Genomic DNA, 21,601 nt, shown 5'->3' with positions numbered 1-21,601 from the left:
GTAGGGCTCTTTGGTTAAAAAGTTGGAATGGGGGTGATATGGCCTCCAAACAGAGGTTATGTAATATCCCCTGTCAGGGAGAATTTTTGTTTGGGCCAGAGTTAGACGATCTATTAGAAAAGGCAGCTGATAGAAAGAAAAGATTTCCAGTCCCTAATCCTGCTGCTATCTTTAGTTCTCGAGGTAGGCAGTCCTTTCGTCCCTATAGAAATTATGCAGGCAGAAGGCAGGGCAGGGATAAGGATCAGAGATTCCGATCCAGAAATTTTGGGGGCAAAGGATTCTTGTTCGGAAATCCTTCCTCTACTAATAAGAAACAACCCCAACAATGACGCCAGGCCAGAGGTGGGAGGAAGGCTGAAATTCTTTCAGGAAGCCTGGGGAAGTATTGCAGGGCCATGGGTTCTAGATATTATTTGTTCAGGTCTAAAACCAGAATTCCATTCCTTGCCTCCGCAAAAATTCACCATTACAAAAAGCATTTGTGTAAAAGGTCGGTTTCCCATAATAAAAGAAGTTTCAGACCTTATCAAGAAAAATGTTTTGATTCCTGTTCCTCCAGAAGAGCAATTCAAAGGGTTTTTCTCCCACCTGTTTCTGGTTCCAAAACCGGATGGTACACACAGGACGATCATCAATCTCAGGGATTTGAACAAATTTCTGGTGTTCAAAAAGTTCAAGATGGAAACAATGAGGAATACGATCCAGCTTCTTTTTCCTCATTGTTTCATGGCGGTGTTGGATTTAAAGGACGCTTACTTCCATATACCAATGCACCAGCGGTTTCAAAAATTCCTGAGAGTGGCGATTCCGATGGATGGTCAGGTTCGGCAATTCCCCCCCCTTCCAGTTGATTCCAGCAGTCCTGAAAAAGATCAGAAAGGACAGGGCACGGGTCATCCTTATTGCCCCCTTTTGGCCCAGGAGGGCATGGTTCACCCTGCTCAGGACGATGTCAATCTCAGAACCCTGGATTCTGCCAGATCTGTTGTCCCAAGGTCCAGTTTTTCATCAGGCGGTCAGTGGTCTACATCTGACTGAATGGAATTTGAACGGAGCCTGTTGATCAAAAAAGGTTTCTCCCAGGAGCTCATCACGACCTTGCTTAAAAGCAGAAAGCCTGTTACCATTTCCATCTATGCCAGAACTTGGAAGAAATTTATTGAATTCAGTAATCTGAACCCAGGACATTTACCCTTGTCTGTCCCTATTTCCCAGGTTCTTGAATTTCTACAAAAAGGCCTTTCCTTAGGTCTTGCTAAGAGTACCCTTAAGGTACAGGTCTCTGCCCTGTCAGTTCTATTCGAGCAGAACTTTGCCTCCAATCCATGGATCACCAGATTCTTTGAAGAGGTAGATAGGATGACGCCAGTTTCATCCCCTAGAGTTCCCCCGTGGGATCTTAATGTTGTACTTAACTCCTTAACAAAAGCACCCTTTGAGCCTATCAATTCTGTAAGCATAAAGCTTCTTACTTTCAAGCTTTTCTTGCTAGTGGCCCTCACTACTGCTAGAAGGATAAGCGAGTTACAGGCCATTTCCATTAACCCCCCTTTCACTACAATTCTGGAGGATAGAGTTATTATTTTGCCCGATCCAGCCTTTTTACCCAAGGTGTCGTCCAAATTTCATAGGTCTCAAGAGATTATTCTTCCCTCCTTTTGTGACCATCCCAAGAACTCTGGAGAGTTGACATTTCATACTCTAGATGTGCGGAGATGCCTAATTCAGTATCTCGAAATTACAAAAAAATGGAGAAAGTCTTCTGCTTTATTCATCCTCTTTTCAGGACCAAATAAAGGGAAGAAGGCTACCAAAAGTACCCTGTCTAGGTGGCTTAGACTGGGCATTATACAATCTTACCTGGAGGAGGGCCTTTCTCCTCCAGTCTCGGTGAAGGCTCACTCTACTCGCTCTGTTTCCACTTCTTGGGCTGAAAGGTCAGGGGCCTCTATCGAGCAAATTTGTAGGGCAGCCACGTGGTCTTCTCCCTCTACTTTTTTCCATCACTACCGTTTGGATCTGCACTCCTCTTCTGATCTTTCCTTTGGTAGAAAGGTTTTGCAAGCGGTGGTCCCTCCCTAGGAAGGGTTCTTCCTCTGTAATTCTCTCTATGGTGCTGTCGTGGGGGTGGGGAAAAATGAAGATTACACTTACCGGTAATCGGATTTTCCAGACCCCACGACAGCACCCTTCCTAATTCCCTCCCTTGGTGGTGGTTTCTGTACAAAAAAAAAATGATTATGTTCCAAGATTTGGATTGTTTATGCGAATATCTGCTGTTCAAGCTCAGACTAATTAGTGGTGTAGGAGTCCCCCTCTCGCTCTGTAATCCACTGAATAGGAGGAGAGGCTCCACCCTTTTATTTCTGTAGGTTTCCTGTCCCTGGGGGTGGATCCCTCTCTCTCTATGGTGCTGTCGTGGGGTCTGGAAAATCCGATTACCGGTAAGTGTAATCTTCATTTTCTTATTTAAAGACAGAAAGGAGGCATTAACTTGAATATAATGTCTATAGTTTATCATAGTATAGCAAATAAAAGGTGAAGTATTGGAAAAAGCAGTTCTCACCTGTTTCCTGCTGTGCAGAGCACAGACTGCAGCCCCTGGGTTTGGTTGTTCAAACAATAGTCCAGAAACACACTAGGAAGTCCAGCTCTAATCAAAAGCAGGGGAACTTTATTTCAGCGGTTTAAAAACTTTGTTTTTTTTAAGTATTGTCCAATACTTCGTTTCCTGTAACAGAAAGTTTTTAAACTTCTGAAATAAAGTTCCCCTGCTTTTGATTAGAGCTGGACTTCCTAGTGTGTTTCTGGACTATAGCAAATAAAAGATTAAAAGGTTATTCCCACATTTGATACAAATTTCTGCAGTCTAAAAATGCTTGTCCATTATTTAAACTTGAATTAAGGTTAGGACTAAAAATCTGCATTGATTTATTCTTTATAAACTGTGTTTGTGGTACAGCAATCCAAATCTTCTGTGTAGATACATAAAATAATCTACTTACACAGACTCAATGATATATGCAGCATAGGTAGGTTGCATATTGCATACTGTTTTATGACTAAGGTCAATGGGGCAGATCTACTATTGCAAATGTGCCAGAATTCTGGCCCACATGCCTTACACCACATTTTTTGAAAGGTTTTTTGACAAGGGGGCACGGCTCAAAATGCAACAATGTGCGCCAATATTTCACCGCAACAATTCTAGTGTCAAATAATCCGGCTAATATGCGGTTTAAACTTTTAAAGTACCCATACACATTCATCTAAAGTTGATCAGAAGTGGACAATTTCAACCAAAACTATCGTTTGTCGGATGAGATTTTAACTACGGATGATTGCTCTAGCCGACCAATGACAGACAACTATCAGAAAAAGAGTCAGCCATGTTTAATATTTTTATCTGATCTTTCATTCAAAATTTTTTATGATTTTTCTTTGAAAGAACACTCCCAGAAAGATCTTTCTTCCTCACTTTATTGAACATGTACTGTATGGTCAGTTTGGTCAACTTTAATGGCCATTGTGGAGTAAAATGTGAACGGCCATGTCTGCAAACAGATCGTTCACAAGATGATTGTTCAACCAACTTCTGTGTAATGTTTATGGCCGGCTTTAAGAGCAGCAATGCACATTTTATAGCTGTCGTCTGAACAATCTCTCTTTTCTTACTCCCCATACACGTTTGGCTCCGATGAATCTGTATGTGTAGTCAGAAAGCAGCTGCCAAACTCTTAAGGCAGCAGCTTATCCATCTGATGGGGGAGAGTCAGGAGCTCCACACCTATTAGTGTAATGTCAGCCGAACCTGCCGAGAACAGTGGGTTCCATCGACAGTCTAATTTGTATGGGGGCCTTTAGACCAGGTTTATCATCCAGTATTTGCCACTTTAATAAATCTATTGTAATGTTTAGTCTAAAGCAGGGATTCCCAACCTGCGGCCCTCCAGCTGTTGCAAAACTACAGCTCTCAGCATTCCATGATAACTGAAGGCTGTCCAGGCATGATGGAAGTTGTAGTTTTGCAACAGCTGGAGGGCCGCAGGTTAGGCATCCAGGGTCTAAAGGCACCTTTTACATGGGTCATTTGAGAAGATGATTGTCGGGAGGAAGGGTTCCTTCCTGACAACAGCTTGCTCGTCAGTGGAGGTGACCGCTTAATTTACATACAGCAATTGCCCTCCACAGTATGAGGAGGAGCGATCACGAATGCCATCGCTCATCCCCATACAGAACCATTATTTGCAGACAGCAGAGTGTGATTAGACTGCACGATCTGCTGCTGGCAAACAATGGTTTAGGTGCCTGCACAAACAATCATATGACCCATTGAACAAGCATTTTGCTTGCTCATCAGGTAATCTGCGGCACCTGTACAACCGCCAGATCATCGCTAATGAGTGTTCCTACAAATACTTGTTAGCAATCTGCCCAATGCTCGGGCAGTGTAAAGGGGCCACAAGTTTTCTCATACAGTGGAGCAGATTTTCAAATCTTGTTAATGTATCTCTATTATGCACATGGGCTGGTGGTGTTTGACATCTAGGCCCTCAGCACTTCTAAATAATGATAGGGGGAAAGAAAATACATTTATTTATAATTGTTACAATGTTAAATAACTGGAATGGTTGGACTACAGTACCCAGAAAGATCAAAATTAGGTTTTAGTTTTTAAAAAAAAGATTACTTTTAACTACTTATAAATATATCAGGGGTCAGTACAGAGATCTCTCCCATCATCTATGTATACCCAGGACTGTTAATGTGACGAGGGGACATCCTCTACGAAGGAAGGTTTGTACACAAACATAGTAGAGGATTCTTTACGGTAAGAGCAGTGAGACTATGGAACTCTCTGCCTTAGGAGGTGGTGATGGTGAGTTCACTAAAAGAGTTCAAGAGGGGCTTGGATTTATTTCTTGAGGGTAAAAATATTACAGGTTATAGTTATTAGATTTCTGGAGAAGGGTCATTGATCCAAGGAGTTAGGGCTCACACAAACTTTTTTTTGTGTTCATTCCATTTTTTCAGCCCATATGCAAAACCATTCACTTCAATGGGGCCGCAAAAAAATGGCTCTGTGCATTGTTTCTGTATGTCTGCATGGATGTTCCCCCAAAAAATAGAACATGTCCCATTATTGTCCGCATTACGGACAAGGATAGGACTGTAGCTGGCCAGCTAGGACCTGTCCTAGGTTGCTAGTATAGCTTATATGTGTATACAGCTAGATCTGCCAATACAGTTCCTATATTTATGTGTTGAAGACATTTACTGTGACATCATGTTTTGGACGTCATATAACTGTTATATTTTGTGTTCACAGAAGCCGAAAAAGATAATATGCCTTTTAAAATTCATTTTGTAATGTAAGGTAACCTCAGTGTCACAGCAGAAACAACAGAAAGCATAGTGTTAATCTGTTGTTGCTGGGCAGAAGTCTAGACCAATCACAGCCAGCTTCTCACACAGCAAGAGTTTTCACCAATCACAGCCAGCCTCACACACAGCCTGTCTGGGAATTCCCCCAGCTCCTGCTGCTAGAATCATTATTCACCAGAGACAGGAGCTGGAGAGACATTTACTCCACTGAGAGCTGAGTTTATGGGAACAAGAGGCCAAAATAGGTAGTTAAAACAGGTATATAATGTTCATATTGTTAGTATTGTGTTTAGAACTGCATACTGAACTAGATATACACTGCTCAAAAAAATAAAGGGAACACTTAAACAACACAATGTAACTCCAAGTCAATCACACTTCTGTGAAATCAAACTGCCCACTTAGGAAGCAACACTGAGTGACAATCAATTTCACATGCTGTTGTGCAAATGGGATAGACAACAGGTGGAAATTATAGGCAATTAGCAAGACACCCCCCAATAAAGGAGTGGTTCTGCAGGTGGTGACTACAGACCACTTCTCAGTTCCTATGCTTCCTGGCTGATGTTTTGGTCACTTTTTTGAATGCTGGCGGTGCTTTCAAGCTAGTGGTAGCATGAGACGGAGTCTACAACCCACACAAGTGGCTCAGGTAGTGCAGCTTATCCAGGATGGCACATCAATGCGAGCTGTGGCAAGAAGGTTTGCTGTGTCTGTCAGCGTAGTGTCCAGAGCATGGAGGCGCTACCAGGAGACAGGCCAGTACATCAAGAGATGTGGAGGAGGCCGTAGGAGGGCAACAACCCAGCAGCAGGACCACTACCTCTGCCTTTGTGCAAGGAGGAACAGGAGGAGCACTGACAGAACCCTGCAAAATGACCTCCAGCAGGCCACAAATGTGCATGTGTCTGCTCAAACAGTCAGAAACAGACTCCATGAGGGTGATATGAGGGCCCGATGTCCACAGGTGGGGGTTGTGCTTACAGCCCAACACCGTGCAGGACGTTTGGCATTTGCCAGAGAACACCAAGATTGGCAAATTCGCCACTGGCGCCCTGTGCTCTTCACAGATGAAAGCAGGTTCACACTGAGCACATGTGACAGACGTGACAGAGTCTGGAGACGCCGTGGAGAACGTTCTGCTGCCTGCAACATCCTCCAGCATGACCGGTTTGGCATTGGGTCAGTAATGGTGTGGGGTGGTATTTCTTTGGAGGGCTGCACAGCCCTCCATGTGCTCGCCAGAGGTAGCCTGACTGCCATTAGGTACCGAGATGAGATTCTCAGACCCCTTGTGAGACCATATGCTGGTGCGGTTGGTCCTGGGTTCCTCCTAATGCAAGACAATGCTAGACCTCATGTGGCTGGAGTGTGTCAGCAGTTCCTGCAAGACGAAGGCATTGATGCTATGGACTGGCCCCCCCGTTCCCCAGACCTGAATCCAATTGAGCACATCTGGGACATCATGTCTCGCTCTATCCACCAACGTCACGTTGCACCACAGACTGTCCAGGAGTTGGCAGATGCTTTAGTCCAGGTCTGGGAGGAGATCCCTCAGGAGACCGTCCGCCACCTCATCAGGAGCATGCACAGGCGTTGTAGGGAGGTCATACAGGCACGTGGAGGCCACACACACTACTGAGCCTCATTTTGACTTGTTTTAAGGACATTACATCAAAGTTGGATCAGGCTGTAGTGTGTTTTTCCCGTTTAATTTTGAGTGTGACTCCAAATCCAGACCTCCATGGGTTGGAAAATTTGATTTCCATTTTTTAATTTTTGTGTGATTTTGTTGTCAGCACATTCAACTATGTAAAGAACAAAGTATTTCAGAAGAATATTTAATTAACTCAGATCTAGGATGTTATTTTTGTGTTCCCTTTATTTTTTTGAGCAGTGTATATGTGTTTACTTACAGTTACACCAAGTACACTTTCAATTGCAAATGCAATGTACAACATCAAATTGCCAGATACAAATTGCAACCATACTGAGCCATACAATCCATACAAATTGCAAAAGCAAACTGCAATCTGCAGTACAATTATTAGTTAGACCTCAGATATACCTCTCAGAGAGATCATAAAGTGCTTAAATAACTTAAAGTGAGAGTACAGATATTCAAGAGAGAAATACATCCACCATTTTATGTTGAATGACAAGATTGAACAGTTGAACCACCATCTTATGCATACCGCCATTTTGTGATATCTTTTCAACACGTGTTTTGTACTCGGACTATCTGCTGCCGAGGCGGCAGTGTTATATATGAAGAAAAGTTGAAGTTAATAAAGAAGTTATTTGAAGCATGGTGTGCTCTTCAAACCTACTGTTTCCATAGAACGGCGATAGAGCAATTACAGAGTTATAGACAGTCTGGTTAGACTAAAAGTTAGAGATATCAAAATCCTTCTAATGCCACAGCACAAAAGGCACTTCATAGTGCTGCGCTTGCCACAAGGACTGTTCTACTGGGGGCCAGCTGTTCTGTTCTGCAAAATGCGGAATGCACATGGCGGGTATCCTTGTTTTGCGAATCTGCAAATTGCAGACCACAAAACATCCAATGGTCATGTGCATGAGCCCTTATTCTGATTGGAGTTGGGAAGGAATTTTTTCCCCTAAAATTAGGACAATTGGCTTCTACCTTAAAGGGGTCTTTTTTACCTTTCTCTGGATCAACTTTGCAGGATAACAGGCTGAACTGGATGGAGAGATGTCTTTTTTTCAGTCTGTTAGGTCCCATTCAGACGGCCGTAGTGCTTTGCGGATCCACATAACACAGATACCGGCCATGTGCGTTCCGCAATTTGCGGACAAGAATAGGACATGTTCTATATTTTCTGCTGAGCCGCGGAACGGAACCACGGTGTGCTGCCTGCATCTTTTGCGGCCAAATTGAATGAATGGGTCCACACACGTTCCGCAAAATTGGGGAACAGATGCGCACTTATTCATACGGCCATCTGAATGAGCGATTACACTGATGTTTAATGGGTTTGTGGGGTATAGGACAGTGTATGCCGATAGCCTATAGCAGGGGTACTCAACTAGTTTTATTAAAGGTCCACATACCTGGGTCTGCAGTCAGGTGAAGGTCCGAGCTGAACGCCAACAGTAAAGATGCCATCTTTTTAATGTCTTGCAAAAAATGTAGAACTATTTACATTCAGATTTATATTTGTTTTTAGTGTGAAAAGTGGCATTTTTTTTCTCTTTCACCAGCCCTTTGAAATTCAGTACAAAGGGGGTGACTGCCATTCGAACACACTGGTGCAAATGCTCATCTGTGATCTGAGTGCGGTATCTGTTCTTCACCAGATTCATAGTGGAGAATGCAGATTCACAAGTGTATGTAGAACCAAACATAGTAAGGACATGGATTGCTATTTTTTGTATAAGTGTATATTTAGCTGGAATAACCAGTTTTGTCCAGAAGAAAACGGGGTCACAATCATTCAACTGAACTTTTAAAACAGCATCTTCTTGCAGATCAATTAGCTCCATCTGTAGGGTAGCAGAATTTGCCCAGGTAAAAGCATGATGGGCCTCAGTAGCAAAACGCCCCCAATGTTTTTTACCAGATATGGATTTTTAATACATAGCAAAACTTCTTGGCCAATTTTGAAGTCTTGGAAGGGACTTTTAAAATTGTCAATTAGGCCTTGCATGAAGTCCCCATGGTTGGAGAATACACTTTCTTTGGTATTTTCTTGTTGGCTATATTCATCAAGCTTTGGAAAATGAAGCAAGTTCTCTTTAAGATCACTTTGAAAAACTTCTAATTTCTTCTGAAAAGCCCTCACTGCTTCCACAAGGTCAAAAATAGTTTGATTTTTGCCTTGTAGTTTTATATTTAAAGCATTTAAATGACTTTTAATATCTGCCAGGAAAGCAACGATTTCCATTTTGTCTTTGTTACTCATAAATGTCAAAAATGCTTTTGCTTTTTCTGTCTTCTGTTCAGCTAAAAACGTTTCCAGCTCTTTCCGAATACTCCAAAAGCGTTCTAAAACTCTGCCCTTACTAAGCCACCTTACATTGTTGTGGACACGTAGATCACTGAAGGCAGCATTGACATCAGTTAAAAAGTCTTTCAGCAGACGATGTTGAAGTGCTGAAGAGGCCCGGAGAAAATGAATCAGCTTCATAACATTTTGCGTATTTTTCTCCAAGGTTAGCACACAAGATAGACTGGTGTATTATCCAATGGTAAGAAATCAAACTAGGATTGAGCACTTTCAAGTGTGGCACCAACCCTTTTCTCTTTTCCTACCATAGCAGGAGCTCCATCCGTTACAACTGAAATAACTGAATTCAAGTTAATGTCCCTTTTTCTTCAGCATTTCTGTAATTGCTCCATAAAGATCTTCACCTCTTGTGTGAGCATGGAGGGCAGTCATGCCAAGTAGATCTTCACAAAAATCTCTGTGTGTCGTCATACAATCTAACAAATACCATGAGCTGGGCATTATCAGTGGCATCACACGATTCATCCACAGCTAATGAAATGCAATCTGCCTTTTTCATTTTCACCTCAAGCTGGGAGAGCAGATCTTCTGAAATTATTTCAGTTCGGCGTGCTGCCGTGGAATCGGACACGGGAATTTGTTTGATTTTTTTTCCTTTAAATTCTTCTTTCTGTTTACCTTCAAACATGGCGTCTACAACTTCAACCATACGTTCTTTAACAATCTCTGCATCTGAAAATGTTTTTTTGTGTCTTCCTAAAATCCAAGCAATGATTCAGTTGTTTTTTCCTGCTGGGACATTGAACTAACAAGACGCTTAGTAGAAGCTTGATATGATGCAGTTAACGAAGCAATTTTTTTTATTTCGTATCTCAGAATTTTGTGGATAATTCTGTTCAAAACTTTTATGTTTTGTTTTATAATGTCGTTTTACATTACTACTTTTTATAAGGGCCACTGTTTCGTTGCATATTAAACACATTGGCTTTGGGTTGGCAACATTCATAAGAATGAAACAATATTTCGCAGTCCATTCATCTTTGAAATCTCGATTTCCTGAGTCTACTTTTCTTTTTTTTTATGTGCTAGCCATGGCTTATTATATTGGGTTTGTAACGGTGGACAAATGTGGTGTCTATCTTGCCTGGGGCAGTGATGTATGGCTGAAGGATACCAGTCTCCTCAGCCAGAGTGTGGCTTGACTGGTAGGGCAATGCTTGGCTCAACTAGGCAACAATTGTTGTCTCCTACAGACCTGCTGCTAGATTTTCAAGTTGTTTCCTGAGCTGTCTTGTCTCTGTTGCTCCTCCTGGCAGCACTTTGATACTCCCCCTAGCAGCACTCTGATGCTTGCTCTGGCAGCACTCTGATACTCTTCTGCTCCCTCTGGAAGCACTGTGCTACTCTGAAACTTTCCTGCTCCTTCTGTCTGAGCGTTGGTGTTCTATCTTAGGCTACATTCTCTCCCTCATAAGCCTAGGGCTGGATGATATGACCTAAAAATAAAATTTTGATCTTTAAATATTGCAACAGAATGAGATAATAGTACACTAAGGTCTCCATTAAAAATACACACTTGCTTCTAGTGGTTTTTATTTTTGGTTCGCGAATCCCATGGATTTCACGTGTTTTTCACATATTTTTTAGGTTTTTTATATGTTCTTACATTTCTATTACAACGGATATGTCAAAAATGTCAAAAAGTATTACTTGGAGCATACTGCATTTTAAACATCTCCAATGAACCAAATAAAAAAAGGTTGTCCAGTTTCAGAAAGTATCCGGACAACACTGAAGATTAGCCTGAATAAAGAATAAAATGGTACTTACCCTGCAACTCTAGAACTGCCGCTCAAGTTTTCCAATCTGGGTTCTGTTTTCTCAGCTGCGATGGTGATGTCATGTCCATAACATGTGATCACTGCAGCCAAGCTGGCCTCTTGGCTGCAGCGGTCACTTGTGAAGTTGCTGTTGCACCCAAGTAAACAGAGCCTAGTAAGGAGAACCAGAACAGCAGTGCTGGATTTTCTAGGTAGGTACTGCTCTGTTCTTTATTGCATCCTATTCCTAAGTGTTGTCTGGTTTCTTATTCAAACTGAACAGCCCATTTAATGGCCAGACACTTTTTTGTGATTTAGGCTACTTTCACACTAGCGTTGTTTTAATCCGGCGTTCAATTCCGACACCGGAACTACCCGCCGGATCCGGAAAAACGTGTGAAAACTGATTACATTTGAATCCTGATCAGGATTTTGATCACAATGAAAAAATGCATTGGAAAAAACGGATCCGCCATTTATGGACTTTAACTTTTTTTTCACATTTTTCGGGTTTAACATGCAAAAGCCGGATCCGTTTTGACTGAACACACAGCGCCAGATCCGGCGTTAATGCAAGTCAATGGGAAAAAGGCCTGATCCGGCGTTCAGTCAAAGTGTTCAGGCTTCTTGGCCGGAGGTAAAAATACTGCATGCTACGTTTTTCTGAAAAGCCTGATCAGTCAAAAAGACTGAACTGAAGACATCCTGATGCATCCTGAAGGACTGACTCTCCATTCAGAATGCATGGGGATAAAACTGATCAGTTCTTTTCCGGATTTGAGCCCCTAGGACGTAACTCAGCGCCGGAAAAGAAAAACGCTAGTGTGAAAGTACCCTTAGCGATTTGGTGGTGTAATGGGCCACTTTTATTTTTTGGGATGCCAAAATAATTTTGGAGTTTTTTTTTATTTTTACATGACTCAATTTTCTGTGACACTTTCTTTGTTATTAAGTTTTATCACAGATTTTTTTTTTTCCCTGCAGGGGGGAAGACCAAAGAATTTTTAATGTCTTTTAGAGTATTTTCACACCTGTGGCATGGCTATCCGGCAGACTGTTCTGGCAGGTGAACAGCCCGCCGGATCCACCATGCCGCAAGTGCCCGTGTGCTCCCGCTCCGTCCCCATTGACTGTAATAGGGGCAGGGGGCGGAGCTACGGCACAGCACGGCCAGAGATTGCTGGTCTAAAAGTCCTGCATGTCCAACTTTTTAGTGTGGCGATCACTGCCATGCTGCGCCATAGCTCCGCCCCCGCCCCCATTATAGTCAATGGGGACGGAGCGGCAGCACAGCAGTGCACGGGTAATTGCGGCATGGCGGATCCGGCGGATAGCCATGCCGAAGGTGTGAAAGTACCCTTAGCTTGCAAATTGACACTAACAGTGCTTTAACTCGCCAGATTTTGTGGCAGAAAATTTTGCGACTGAAAATCAGTTCCATTCATTTCAATGGGGCGGCAAGCACATGGATTTTTCCATGACTTCAGGTGGAACAGTCCTTACAGGAAAATTCTGGCACCGGCAAGGGAACTAAAATACCAGCCTTACTGGTGAACTACTGGCCGGGTGGCAACCCAAGCCACAGAACAGACATATGGTAGTTTTGTTCCGCATCCAATTCCCATTATTGGGGGATTGGATGCGGCCCCTTAATTACAATGGGGCCACAAGAGATGCAGACAGCACACTGTGTGCTGTCTGCATCTTTTTCCGCTCCATTGAAACTAAGGGGTCCGCATCCAATGCCCCAATAATGGGAATTGGATGCGGAACAAAACTATCATGGTTTGATGGGGCTTAATCACTTTATTCAATCAGGTTACCTAAAGAAGATGGCCCAGGAGAGATGGGAACAAGACACTGACTGGAGTCCTTTCCTGCAGTCAGTGACGTGTTCCCGCCTCTCTGTAGCCCTCTCCACGCCCCCCTTCCTCCCCAAATGTGACATTTATTTCATTGGTGGCAGTGGTGATGTCCCTCCCCTCTCCAGCAGCACGTAAGTGTCCTTTGGAGCTTGAAGCTCCCTTACGTGCTGCCGCTGCTGCAGGGGAGGAGGGACCTGTGAGCGCACTGAGGGAGAAAGCGCTGGTGCCTGCATGTGGAGGGAGCCGTCTCTCACTGCGCCCCTGGAAAGGAGGAAGTGCGCCGGTAAGCTCCTCCCCCTGCACGTACCAGAGTGTGCAGGAGAGGAGGAGCGCTACATGTCTCACTGCGCTCAGCGCTCTGGGAGTGGGACAGGAGGAAGTGTGCCGGTAAGCTCCTCCTCCTGCATGGTACAGTGTGCAGGAGGAGGAGCGCTCTGAAGGATGGCCGGGGTCCGGACAACTGGCGGCCGCGGTCCGTATTTGGACCGCGGTCCGCCAGTTGAGTACCCCTGGCCTATAGGTTACTTTGTAGTAGGGGCCTCAGCCTAGGAATCGCGCCACAACTGGTAAGATTGGAGTTAGCTCTGATCCTGGCAGTTTAATCCCTTAGATTAGTGATGCCCAACCTACGGCCCTCCAGCTGTTGTAAAACTACAACTCCCATCATGCCTTGTTGTAGGTTGATAGCTGTAGGCTGTCCTAGCATCCTGGGAATTGTAGTTTTGCAACAGCTGGAGGGCTGCAGGTTGGGCATCCCTGCCTTAGATGCTGTGGTTGCTATTGACTGTTGCATTTCACAGATGGAAAGTACTTCCTCTGTTGGACCATTGTCACCCTTCAATGTGATCGCTGGGTGTTGATGTGTCACTGTGCCAGCCAGGGGTCTTAACGAGAGCTCCTATGTCTGCCTGTTTGGCCATGTCATGAAATGGCTGCATAATAGTGTATCACAATACTATGTTCCACATCACTACTTTAAGTCCCCCTGTCCCATTAAACATTATTTTTTTCAAAATTGTTAACTATAATTGTAATGAGTCCGACAATAAACAAACATTCCGTTTATACTTTGTGATGCATTGCGTAAAACGTGGGAGATTAGTTTTTTTTTCCCCCATTCCCCTTCCAAGAAAGTTATAAAAATGATTCCATAAATTATGTATACCCCAAAATTGTACCAATAACAGCTGCAACCACTCCTACAAGAAAATATAAATAAAATAAAAGCCCTTATACAGCTACGTCAATGGGAAAAAAATAAAACAAAAAGTTATGGTTAATGGAATACAGCCATACACAAAAAAACAACTATACTCCTATTGACCAGTAGAATGTTAGTTATTTTTAAACATCAAAAAACAAAACATAGAAGATTGATATTTATATTACATTTTAGAATAGACTTGTACAGTTGTGTTCAAAATAATAGCAGTTAGACATCACTAACCTCATTAATCACTGTTTTTGGTAGAAATGATATTTATACATGGCAAATAATGTACTAGCAGGTGTAGTAGAGTAATAGTAGAAATCCAACTGACCCAACAGTCATGACATGCATGCTGCTGATTCTGTGTAATTGAATCACTAATTAAAAGAGGCATGTTCAAAATAATAGCAGTGTGGAGTTCAATGAGTGATGTCATTCATTCTTTGAAATACAGGTGGCAATTATTGCCCTTATTTAAGGAAGGAAGGCAGCAAATGTTGTACACGCTAGTTACAGTGCATTTCTCTCTGAAATTCTGAGGAAAATGGGTCATTCCAAGCATTGTTCAGAAGAACAGCGTACCTTGATTAAAAAGTTGATTGGAGGGGGGAAAACATATAAAGAAGTGAAGAAAATGATAGGCTGCTCAGCTAAAATGATCGCAAATGCTTTAAAATGGCAACCAAAACCTCAAATATGTGGAAGAAAGCGAAAAACTACCATTCGTATGGATAGAAGAATAGCCAAAATGGCAAGGACTCAGCCAACAATCAGCTCCAGGAAGATCAAAGAAGGTCTAAAGTTACCTGTGAGTACTGTTACAATTAGAAGACGCCTATGTGAAACCAAGCTGTCTGCAAGAAGCCCCCGCAAAGTCCCGCTGTTGAAAAAAAAGACATGTGCTGAAGGTTACAATTTGCCAACGAGCACATTGACCGGCCTAAAGAGACATTTTGTGGACTGATGAAAGTAAGATTGTTCTTTTTGGGTCTGGTGGCCGGAGACAGTTTGTCAGACGACCCCCAAACACTGAATTCAGCCACAGTACACTGTGAAGACAGTGAAGCATGGTGGCGCAAGCATCATGATATGGGGATGTTTCTCATACTACGGTGTTGGGCCTATTTATCGCATACCAGGGATCATGGATCAGTTTGAATACATCAGAATACTGGAAGAGGTCATGCTGCCTTATGCTGAAGAGGAAATGCCCTTGAAATAGGTGTTCCAACAAGACAACGACCCCAAACACACCAGTAAGCGTGCAACATCTTGGTTCCAGACCAACAAGATTGACGTTATGGAGTGGCCAGCCCAATCCCCGGATCTTAATCCAATAGAAAAATAGTGACATAAAAAATGCAATTTCTGAGGCAAAACCAAGAAATACGTAGAGAAGCGCTGTGGAATGTAGTCCAATCATCCTGGGCTGAAATACCTGTTCACAGGGGCCAGAAGTTGGTTGACTCCATGCAACACAGATGTACAGCAGTTCTCAGAAACAGCGGTTATACAACTAAATATTAAGTGATTCAAAGGAAAGCAAAATCTTCAAACATTGTTCAGTTTATATAGTGAATGTTTGAGTTTGTAAAGAAGAATACAAACACTGCTATTTTTTTGCACAGTCTAATATTTACTTTTCTTCAATTTCTTTTAGAGGAACAATACAAATTTGATATAGTTTTATTTGTGTTTTGATTTAGAATAGAATGTGTAGTGTTCCCAATGCATTTGTGTGTATGGAAATAAAAGCTATTAGAAGGATTTTAAGCTTTATTCACTTTTCTAAACACACTGCTATTATTTTGAACACAACTGTATATCCCAGGCATGCTTAATTTCACTCACTGTAGATTTCCCAACAACATCTGAATTTGTTCCAAGCCGCCTCCACTACTCTTTTGGTGTAAAATATTTTGGTTTGATCTTCCACCCAACTAACAGTGGAATTGTCTCCCCCAAAAAACATAAATAAAAGCTAATCAGTAAATGACACGTATTCCGAAACGGTGCCTTTGTCTAAATACCCAAGTTTTTATGTCCAGGTGCTGACACTTTACTAACGTGAAGTACCAGCACAGGAGATGTGGCACACAGCGCTACTCAGGAGCGGCATGTTTTAGGCTGGATCGGCAGGATGTGATGCATGAGATGTGAGATCGATGTGCGCAGTAGTGCTATGGATAAGAGGTGTTCCATGATTCCTCCCTGGCCGCTGCCTCTTGTTCAGGCTCCGGAACCTTTTAGAGTCTCCCTGGTTCTGCTAGCCTGCACAAAGCGTGAGTGTCTGTGTAAAGTATATGTGAGTAATACCTATATATGTATATTTTTTTTATTAAAGCCAATGTGCAGTTGTGAGATCAAAAAAATGATATGCAATTCACGGCCTGAGTCATGCTTACCTGATAATTGCTTTCCTCAGTCCATGCAGCTTAACGTTGCCTTTATTCTCCTCTCCCTTACAGCAGAGCTGTGATCTGTGACTACACCTTAGCTACAGTGTCTGCAGGGAGTCTGAGGTAGTCTGAGACACGCCTCCTGTCTCACCACTGGTTCAGGCTGCTGCTCTCTTCCCTCCCCCGGCAGCTCTGCCTCCTCCAATTGGCTGCTCTGTATAAACACAAGCCTGTCACAAGCTCAACAGGAAGTGAGTGCAGGGAGAGCTGACTGCTATTACAGCAAAATGTATTAAAGGGTAACTGTCATGTTACTATGGCTGCAGCATTATGCATAATGCAATCTTCACATACTACTGTTTTCCTTGAGTTTTTCCCTTAGTTATGGATCTTCTCAAGATGGCTCCTCTGCCAATTCTCTGAGTGCCAAAACTTCCTTCCCTCACTTCACATACACACTTGCTTTAGTCAGCAGCTTCCTACCAGCCAATCAGATTGGATTACTGAGAGACACGTGCAGCGTCCCACTAGTGTTAGTGGGCACTGCAAAAGCTTATGCCATATGCTATATCTTGCTGTATTTCATCCTTATGTAAAATCCCTGTTACCAGGCTGTTAGGTGCACTACACACATTCCACCACTAGATGGGGATAGCACCATAGTATATATATCACAGTTCAGGCCTAGTTAGAGGGAGTTGTTGGAGTTGGTGAGATGCAGAAGATGGAGTGAGGAACAGGGGGAAGCAGAGGACCCCCCTCCTCTCAGCTCTCTGGAGCTCCAAGGCCCAGAGTAGCCCAGACCTATCTCGGTTATCAAAGCTAAGTAATAGGCAAAAAGGTGGGACCTTGCTTCTACGGTTTACCCTTCCGGGGTGCCCAGTGAAAGATTATTTTCTATATAAAGACAGAGGACAAAAGCCATTTTACTAGGCTTCAGGCACCTTTGTACCAAGGTGAAGGATTCATTAGCTTCCGGCAGCCTCACCGTTTATTATTACAAGTACAGAAAGGCCATCTGTAGCAGCACTGAAGTAGAGGATTAGGATCCTAAACCCACCGAATAGACGGGGACCAGATTCAGGACTAAATACCTGTGAGTACACAATCTCCTACTATAGCCTAAGATATAGCCACATATACAGCCTGTTACCTGGATTTACCACATCCAACCTACATATTCATAAGAGACTGTTTATATCTGGATGTAAATGGCTGTCAAGACCCTGCTTACAGTAAAGTTCCGAGTTGGATTTGAACTCTGTCTCATTCTTCCATCTCCATACTACAACCACTCTCATCATTCTGTACCATCAAGGTGCTGGCGTCATGTCATTTACTGAATTCAGGTGCCCAACCGCACAAGCACCCAGAAAATCTAATCACCATCAAGGGCCCCTCGATCACCCCCTGGCCAGTGTCCCCTGTAGAAGAGAGTGCAATGGAGAATTTAGTGCTGTTCTCCCCTTCACTGCACCGCTGACCCAGGGAGGCATCTGCTAACCGTGAGTACCCAATGAACTGTGGCACCCATCGGCCCACCGTGAACCTCACGTGTTTCCCCCCTGCGGTCCGGCACGCTGCACATGCCTCCTCACTTTGAAGCCTAATGCAGGCATGCAATGTGGAGGACCGCCCCTCGGTCATCTGTTTACACTAAAGGGAAGACAGACAAGCCATAGCAATGGTCTTTTAAGGGACCAGTGGAAAGGGACAGGGGACATTAATAAAAGCTGGTATTATAAGGTAATTACAGATCATTAACAGGCGACCTCAGGTATACAAGCCTAGCTCTAATAAACTAGCAAATAAAAAAATATGACACTTTAACAGAACTGATAAACTACTAGTGAGAAAAAAAAGAGCATCAGGTAAATACTGCAAATATACAGTGGCAAATGAGCCTTCCAGTATTTTGGGAGAGGACACCATGTAAGACCAGCAATGCAGTTTATTCATAAATCTGAATTTTCTGTTAGCAGACTGTACAATAGTGACATTTTAATACAACTTAATCTGAACAACCAAATACAGGAAACCTATTTCAATCACCGTTTTAAATCATTCAAGTATATACAGTGGAGGAAATAATTATTTGACCCCTCACTGATTTTGTAAGTTTGTCCAATGACAAAGAAATGAAAAGTCTCAGAACAGTATCATTTCAATGGTAGGTTTATTGTAACAGTGGCAGATAGCACATCAAAAGGAAAATCGAAAAAATAACTTTAAATAAAAGATAGCAACTGATTTGCATTTCATTGAGTGAAATAAGTATTTGAACCCTCTAACAAAAAAAGACTTAATACTTGGTGGAAAAACCCTTGTTTGCAAGCACAGAGGTCAAACGTTTCTTGTAATTGATGACCAAGTTTGCGCACATTTTAGGAGGAATGTTGGTCCACTCCTCTTTGCAGATCATCTCTAAATCCCTAAGGTTTCGAGGCTGACTCTGTGCAACTCTGAGCTTGAGCTCCCTCCATAGGTTTTCGATTGGATTAAGGTCCGGAGACTGACTAGGCCACTCCATGACCTTAATGTGCTTCTTCTTGAGCCACTCCTTTGTTGCCTTTGCTGTATTTTTTGGGTCATTGTCGTGCTGGAACACCCATCCACGACCCATTTTCAGTTTCCTGGCAGAGGGAAGGAGGTTGTCGCTCAGGATTTCACGATACATGGCTCCGTCCATTTTCCCGTTTATGCGAATAAGTTGTCCTGTGCCCTTAGCAGAAAAACACCCCCAAAGCAAAATGTTTCCACCCCCATGCTTGACGGTGGGGACGGTGTTTTGGGGGTCATAGGCAGCATTTTTCTTCCTCCAAACACAGCGAGTTGAGTTAATGCCAAAGAGCTCTATTTTGGTCTCATCAGACCACAGCACCTTCTCCCAGTCACTCTCTGAATCATTCAGGTGTTCATTGGCAAACTTCAGACGGGCCTGCACATGTGCCTTCCTGAGCAGGGGGACCTTGCGAGCCCTGCAGGATTTTAATCCATTGCGGTGTAATGTGTTTCCAATGGTTTTCTTGGGGACTGTGGTCCCTGCTAATTTGAGGTCATTAACTAACTCCTCCCGTGTAGTTCTAGGATGCTTTTTCACCTTTCTCAGAACCATTGACACCCCACGAGGTGAGATCTTGCGTGGAGCCCCAGAGCGAGGTCGATTGATGGTCATTTTGTGCTCCTTCCATTTTCGAACAATCGCACCAACAGTTGTCACCTTCTCTCCCAGCTTCTTGCTAATGGTTTTGTAGCCCATTCCAGCCTTGTGCAGGTCTACAATTTTGTCTCTGACATCCTTGGACAGCTCTTTGGTCTTTCCCATGTTGGAGAGTTTGGAGTCTGCTTGATTGATTGATTCTGTGGACAGGTGTCTTTTATACAGGTGACTAGTTAAGACAGGTGTCCTTAATGAGGGTGACTAATTGAGTAGAAGTGTCTAACCACTCTGTGGGAGCCAGAACTCTTAATGGTTGGTAGGGGTTCAAATACTTATTTCACTCAATGAAATGCAAATCAGTTGCTATCTTTTATTTAAAGTTATTTTTTCGATTTTCCTTTTGATGTGCTATCTGCCACTGTTACAATAAACCTACCATTGAAATGATACTGTTCTGAGACTTTTCATTTCTTTGTCATTGGACAAACTTACAAAATCTGTGAGGGGTCAAATAATTATTTCCTCCACTGTATACACGGTGGATTTATATCCTAACATATAACAACTGTATATACAATCTGATATAAACATAACACAGTACAAAGTCTCAGCAGTGTAAGATAATTTTTCTGGCTCTAGGTTACTTATGGGAGGCACTGAGACTTGAGGGACGAAGATGGATCCCTCCTTGAAGTGGATCTTTCAAGAATCTATGGGGCTGTCTCTAAATGCGGTTTTCCGAGATTTTATAACGGATGTCCTATCCTCTGATAGGTCATCAGTATCTGATCGGTGGGGGTCCGACATCTGGCCGATCAGCTGTTTGAGAACGCCCTGACACTCGCAGTAGCGCCGCAGCCTTCTCTCAGCTCACCAAGCACAGCGCCATATTGTATAGCGGCTGTGCTTGGTATCCCACCTCAGCCCCTTTCACTTCAATGAGGCTGAGCTGCGCCTAGGCCATGTGACCGATTAATGTGACGTCACATGGCCAAGGCAAAGTTTCGAGAAAGTCAAGGCGCCAGTGACTTCTCAAACAGCTGATCAGCGTGGATCCTGGGTGTCGGACCCCCACCGATCAGAAACTGATTATTTATATCCAGAGGATAGGACATCAGTTAAAATATCTTGGAAAGCCCCTTTAAAGTCAGCTTAGCATGGGGACAGGCCTGGTCTACTATTAGCTCAAATGGCACAATTTTTTTTCTAATAGGTGAAACAATACAGCAGATAGTATATGAAGGGATGCTCCCACCACCTCTGGACGCGTGCGGGGCAGCCATCAATTACTGGTGAGAGGGGCTGGATGAGCACTCCCTTCGTCCATACGGTAACGTCTGTTTCGGGAGATAAATGGTTACTCTAACTCAAAATATCAAAAAGATACAGACTGTCAGCTACAGGAGACATTTGTTTTAATGTGTTTGTATCTTCGTGACTTCTCAATTGCTTTTATTTCCTGCCTTTGAGCATTTCTGTCGCAGTTACAAGCAACGTGTCACCAAAAACATAATGAAAGGTCACTGACTCCTCCCGAGGAGAGAACACTCATCTCCTGCTGCTGTGAACAATCTCAATGATTACTGTGATCTGCCCATATCCTGCATTTGTGACTGATAAAAGCAATCTGTGTACACATGGGAGTGCATTACCCTACTCTATACCTTCTGAGCAATGCGGTGATACTCCAGGAGCTGTTTCCCAATTCCAGTATGTTACCTGTGGTGCCACATGTTGAGCAGGTCACTACATAGTTAAAGAGGACCTTTCATCAGTTTTGCAAAAGTC

General features: G+C 43.2%; 1 long non-coding RNA gene across 1 annotated transcript; it reads left to right on the top strand.

Annotated features, from left to right (window-relative positions):
* The first annotated feature begins 4,014 nt into the window (after nt 1-4,014).
* LOC120977926 lies at nt 4,015-21,592 on the top strand. The gene is made up of 3 exons (XR_005774007.1): nt 4,015-4,051; nt 6,504-6,515; nt 21,458-21,592. It is a non-coding gene; the product is annotated as an uncharacterized LOC120977926 (long non-coding RNA).
* Nucleotides 21,593-21,601: the final 9 nt, after the last annotated feature.

This window comes from Bufo bufo, chromosome 8, assembly GCF_905171765.1.
Source record: "Bufo bufo chromosome 8, aBufBuf1.1, whole genome shotgun sequence".
Taxonomy (NCBI): Eukaryota; Metazoa; Chordata; class Amphibia; order Anura; family Bufonidae; genus Bufo; species Bufo bufo.
The sequence above is the reverse complement of the archived record's forward strand: the minus strand, read 5'-3'. Positions and strand labels throughout refer to the sequence as shown.